At 42.1% G+C, this 6424-nt stretch overlaps 1 protein-coding gene across 1 annotated transcript in view; it reads left to right on the top strand.

The window, feature by feature from the left end:
* LOC105894600 (glutamate receptor ionotropic, NMDA 2D) overlaps positions 1-6424 on the top strand; it is a 63035-nt gene that overhangs the window by 23762 nt on the left and 32849 nt on the right. The window lies entirely within an intron of this gene.

The following is a 6424-nucleotide window of genomic DNA, read 5'->3' as shown; positions in this document are numbered from 1 at the left end:
TGCTTTGAGGTTTTTGGGTTGGTTCAACTTCATGGACCTCAGCAAAGGCTGAAGCAATGCCCTGATTTGACATGGGGGTAAATAACTGCTGTCGTTAGGGCTGCTTAAATCCTTCCAGTGTGAGGCTGTGACTCACGTCTCGCATTTCTGAAACAAGACTGTTTTTTCCTCTGAGATTTCTGCTTCCATTTCCCCCATGCTTGTTTCGTATCAGTGTCTTATTAGTCATATTGATTTTTATTTTATTATTCATTAAACATTTTTCCTAAATACCAACATGGAATATAAGAATTGAGCATGGGAATTTCACATGCAATATGCAAACACACATGCATGCGCACACACACACACACACACATGCACACACACATGCACACACTGCAGCACTTTAATGCACACATTGCTGTTACCTTCAGTGTCAATACAACCCTGCTCCACCAATCTGTCTTACTGATGCTCTCGAGGCTCTACTGTACCAGCTGAGCCTAGAAACACTGGTGATACAGAGTGGGAGAGAGAGAGAGAGAGAAAGAGAGAGAGCGAGAGAGAGAAAGAGAGGGGGGAGAGGGAGAGAAGGATCTCCATAGGATGATGTCGAGATGTGGAGGGAGGTGTAGACAGAGAGTGTGGTGAAAACCAGAGGTGTAGAGAGTGAGTGAACAGGAGACAGAGGTGTGGAGATGGAGATGCTGGGCTAGGAAGGGGAGAGAGGCATAGGAGTACATGTGACTGAGATGGAGGATGGAGAGACAAGTGGAAGGGGCACCAGAGACTGATGGTGGAAAAGGATGGAGTGAGAGAGGTGAGATGTACATTACAAAATCGGTAACAGTGTTAGAGAGGGGCGAAGGAGTGATGTAAGGGGAGAGAGGAATGAAAAATGAGATCGAGGAGGAGAGGGCTGAGGGATGGGAGAAGACAGCGGAGAGGAGGGAGGGAGGAGAGGGGGCAGCTGGAATTGAATATCAGAGGGTGAACATGGTTGGAGGGTTTGATCAGAGAAATGAGAGCAACAAGAGTCAACGTTTGTGTTCCCTCTCCTGCTCTCCCCCAGTTCCCTCATTAATTACACAGAACGGATTCTTTTTTAAAACTCACATTTACTGTGTTGCTCTCTCTCCTCCTTTCGTGTCTTGTCTCCCTCACACTCTCACTCCCCTTTTTTTTCTTCCACCCTACACTCCCCTCCTTCATCCTCCACAGAACCTCACAACTTTACATCCCTTGTGTTCTTTCCATGCAATTGCTTTTTTCACTCACCCTTTTTCTTGCCTTTTTTCCTGACACTTTTCATCAGTCCCCCTCCTTTCTCACTCACTGCTCCTGTTTTTCATGTAACATCAGGGATACTTTCACAATGCCCTAAACCAAACTCCCATCATCCCCTTCCCCTGAAGCACCCCCTGTTCACTTAAATGTGACTAATTAAGGTAAAGCTCGTTAACATAGAACATCAATTAGTCTTTAATAAGATCAGAGACTGGTGTTTTAAAGAGATTACAGTGCTCCCCTCTCCTTGTGGTCTCATGTGGTTTGGTCTGGGCAGCGTTGATAAACACCACGCTCATTCACATTAGCCTATAGTTGCAGTTTTGGAGCTGAGGGTAAAAGAATGTCTGGTTACCACATGGCTGCACACAGGGGCACCCGCAGGATTCTCGTTCATGGTACACACACTTAAGAAAGTTGTGCCACCAAAGAGAGTGCTACACACAACTTAAGTGACAACCTTTTATTTTCTGTGAACGTAAAGAACCATCTATTGACGTAAAAACAGAAGTGAATAGGAGTGCCTGGAGCTTGGGACAGTGTGACAAAGACGAAGACTGCACTGCGAATCAAGCCGTGTTTCAAAAGAAATTGGTTGGTTGGAAAATGATCTGATTATATAACTTAGCCTACTTTGTGGTAGTTTAAAGGTCTGACCCAGCCAAAACATGATATGGTTATCTTTTCGCCATAGTTTTGAGTTAATAAACTCATACGTTTTTTTTTATAAACATGTTTTCTTTCTATTTTAGATCACTTTGATGCCCTACTAGCTAACTGGTTTACACTGAACCCAATGACGGAGGGCTAGCATCCACAGATTTTAAATGCACTTTGAAAGAAAGAATAAATGTCGATCAGATAAATACTGAAGCAAATGTTGTTTCCTGGTCGCTAACTCATTATGTGCACCAATAGTAACCCAACCCTGGTTTACACTCTCTTTAAAATAATTAAGCTCACCCTACCTTACAATGCAATGTTGACTCTTCTGGTCCCTGTTGTGTCACACTCCCTCAAAACTCTCTGTATCCATTTCAAAGTCTGTATGGATGGACTACTCATTAAAGCCAATCCTGTTGTTATAGCAATGTCTCTGTCATACTGTTCCTCAGGTGTGTCTTTAAATGTCTCAAGCATCTGAATGACCTTTCCACCAAAGCAGTTGAGACAGGCATCATCAGTAGAACTTTAATTATATTGTGAATGTTTGGGTACATGTCCACTGTCTCTCTTAGGATGGTGCACAGATCAGAATCAGTTCCCTGCAGCATTGTTGTGTTGCGCCAGAGTTCCAGCTCCACATCTGCCAAGTCCAGACAGGGCATTACTATGCTAACTCAGTGTTGGCTAACACCTTGATTATACTCGGTTGTGGACGCACACATGGACAGCAGTGGACACCATGGGCGCGTAGATTTTATCTTATACTTTCCACTTGGAGCTGTGCATGCACAGTTGGTGCCCTTGCCAGGTAGAGGGTACATGGAGAGTACATGGATGTCCACGCAGAGAGCACATACACTCTTGATTTACGCCACTCTGACCCTAGTGGACCCTCACACACTCATGGATGCACAAAGTATAACACTGGCCTGAGTTACACAGGAAGAGACTAGCAGTGATGTAACGACAAGAGACTATGGAATGTTATTATAACTCTGCGTCTTGCAGTGATTTCAAAATCATAGTTGGCAACATGAAGTGGTAGGGTTCTGAGATAAACTAATCTCAACTTTGAAGCGATGCGATTTAGGCATTTACCAATAGGAGTTAAGGATACCATTGATGCCAAGACTGAGTTCCCTAAACGTTGCCAGCGTAATGTCAGCCAGCACGTAGTGCTGTGCAGTGAGTAAACCTCACTCCCCGACACCTTAAGAGACGTGCTGGCAACAGGCGCTTGGACCCATGGGATTAGGCCTCCTTGCTAGCACACCTGCCTCCCATGCCAGAGGTCGTGAGTTCCAGTCCAATGTGGGACTGTGGTTATCTACACAACGCAGGTTACACCCACAACAAAACAATGTCCACGATCATAATACATCCATGAACTGTTAACTGTTATATCAAAGTGAAATGAAACGTGGGTGAAATAGCCGGATTTTACGATTTGCTCATGGTCCATAGATTACCGCAGGGGTTTGCGAAATGGTAATGCCACTTTTAGGGGGAAAACAAACAAGTATACCATTGATTTCAATGTGAAAGATCAGTACCGGTTACACTTAACACTTAGTTTAAAATTCACAAATGTCCCAATACTGAGGACACATTTTTCTGGTAGCATTTAACGGTAGCTTCACTGTAAGACTGTTATTTTAATTTAGTTTGTGAATTCTAAACTAAGTGTAAAGTGTAACTGGTACTAACGCAACCCACTGCAGTAATCTATGGGCGATGAGCAAATTGTTGTATATGTGTATGGGGCTTTAGTCTTCACCACTTTTCGCGTTAAAATGTAAAATGAAACCACATTGCTTTGTTTTTTTGTTTTTTAAAACATTTTGACATTATTTCAATTTACTTTCACATTATTAAGTTTTGCTTCCATCAATTCCGCCTTCAATATGTTACTAATCAACACAAAACTGCTAGGGTGGCCTGCGCCACTGGCTGCACGCGTACACACTGGCTGCACACGTACACACTGGCTGCACACATACACACTGGCTGCACACATACACACTGGCTGCACACATACACACTGGCTGCACACGTACACACTGACTGCACACATACACACTGGCTGCTGGGGTCTTTTTGATTGTGATGGGAATACTGGCTCTGTGAAGGGAGCCGGATCTTATGGCTCTATTCCTGTCCAAGAGACGTTCAGAAGAACAGCTCATCATTCTTTTTTTCTTTTTTTTGATGGGGAGGGGGTTACTAGGTTTATCTGAGAAATAATCACTAAGATAATGATAGGTTAAAACTTGAGATCAGATTCAAACTAACACATCCCACCAATATAATTTCAAATAACATCTACCTCTTGTGAGTGGCTGGTTTGCACTGTTCAAGGGAATTTAAGTGAAGTGAAACACATGTTTTAGCCCCAACGTCTATCAGGGGTAAGAGTGGTGGGGTGGTTGTGTGGATGGGATGTGGTCCTCTGCATAGACAAACTGACCTATAGCGGAGACATTTTTCTTTTTCCAGCAGTGAAGGAGGGCATCACATGATAAAACACAAAAAGTTGACCACATGCAACAGGAAATATTGAGATTACTATCTCAGTTCCTGAGTAATTTTTCCTCAGTTGTTTGCTGTTAGCCCACTCAACCTCCAGCACCAACATTGTCAGCTGGCACCTGTAAGTTTACCACCACTGCACTGGCCTACTTAGGTCTGTGCTCTTTTGGTTTAGTCGTTTGTTATCTAAGAGTTAGAAGGGAATATGCATAGTGAGCTTGTGTAACATCTGATGTAGAGACTGCGCTACCATCAGTCAAGGATAAGAGATTAGTTTGCATGTTGACGCGGTCCGCGTCAGGCAGTTCAGTGATGTGAGCGAGTGTGATAATAGGAAAGGCTCAAGATGCGTCAAACATTGCTTGTTTATGTTGCTCGAAACAAATACAGTAGTGATGATTATGGTTAGGCTTCTTCGATAGTCTGATGATCATTCACCCAGAAAGACTCCTTAGGTTCTAAGAGGTGTTGCATACAGACTGAATGTTCTCTTCTATATGATGGATGGATGTGAACCAAAACAAAACGTGCAGCAGAGGCTTCAGGGACATCTCGTCCATTTGCGTTACCTCCCGGCACAGGGAAGAGTTATTACACTTATTATACTTTTTTGTTGTAACAATTGTTTATTTAGTCCAGATGAATGTATTTAGGCCTACATATAACGTTAGTAAAGTTACTTTAAACACAGCATTACACAACTACATAGCAATTGTTTTCATTTCACTGAAAACATCTTACACCAGATGTTACACATACATTGTATGCTTGATTGGGAAAAAAAAAGATTTTTTCCCGTATGTAGCCCTGACGGGTTTTCTGAAATATTGAAATGTTGTGTCTATTAGGTAAGCTATAGTTATTGAGTATTGAGTATTTGATTTTAGACAGTACATCAAGTGTGAAGTTATATTATTTCCTTACATTCCAGCCATTTTATGTTTTAGGAATCTTCATTTTGTCAAATATGTAGCAACTGCACCGATCATCGGTGCTCTAAGTCCTCATTTTACAGTCGATTGTACAGACTGAAGCAAATTAAAATTAACGAGACTCAGTTCCAGTGCAGAGGAAATACTCATGTAGCTAAAATATCAATTTGCATGAAGTAAAATGTTAATAAATGTATTTCAACTGCGATGTGGTGATATCAGTTGCTGGCAATATTATATTTAATTGGGGTGCAGAGCAGACAGAACATTTATTCAGGTGTGCCCTGCAAAGTGTCAGAGTATATTTCACAACAACTGAAATGAGTCTGTTAATGTTATGATAGAACTCATTACAGCCAAAGTAAAAACAGTTCAGCCGTTCTCCTCCTAGCAGGCAAAGAAAGGATTTTTAGTTTTATTATTTTGTATTTAATTATTTTCTATTTAAACTCTAAAAATGTTTTCCGTTTAAACTTGAATGTTCCCAATTTTCTAGAAATTACGTTCTCCACTCTTTGATATGTATTCCACATAGCCATTATATATTTCCTTTCTACCTTTGCGTTCTCCATACATTGTTCATAGATGCTTTATACTATATGTATTTGTAGCCACAGGTTAAAGACCCTTTCATGCCTTAGGCTTTCATATTGAAAAATTCTGTATGACATTGCATTGTGAAGGTGCACACAGGCGAATAGGTCTGCAATGTCCAAAGAATGAGAGTTCCTTCACTGGTGTGGTACCTGTGTGTCCGTCTCTCTTTGCTGTAAAGATGATGGATTGCTGTGTCTGTCACCTTTAGCCTGTGCTTTGCATATAGGAAGGTTCTTTATGGCCAAGTGTCCCACAAGGCAGCTGTATAGAGCCACTCACAGCTGTGTGTTGTTTTTTTGGTCGCTCTGATCTGCCCAGATTTGATTGATTGGAGCTCGCTGGTGTTATACATTTAGGGATGTGCCTCGTGGCCGTTGTTCTGCGGACCAGTCCTGCCTACACCTGCAGGTATAGGGTCAGCTGCAGCATTT

Source organism: Clupea harengus, chromosome 11, assembly GCF_900700415.2.
Source record: "Clupea harengus chromosome 11, Ch_v2.0.2, whole genome shotgun sequence".
In the NCBI taxonomy this organism is placed as follows: domain Eukaryota; kingdom Metazoa; phylum Chordata; class Actinopteri; order Clupeiformes; family Clupeidae; genus Clupea; species Clupea harengus.
The sequence above is the reverse complement of the archived record's forward strand: the minus strand, read 5'-3'. Positions and strand labels throughout refer to the sequence as shown.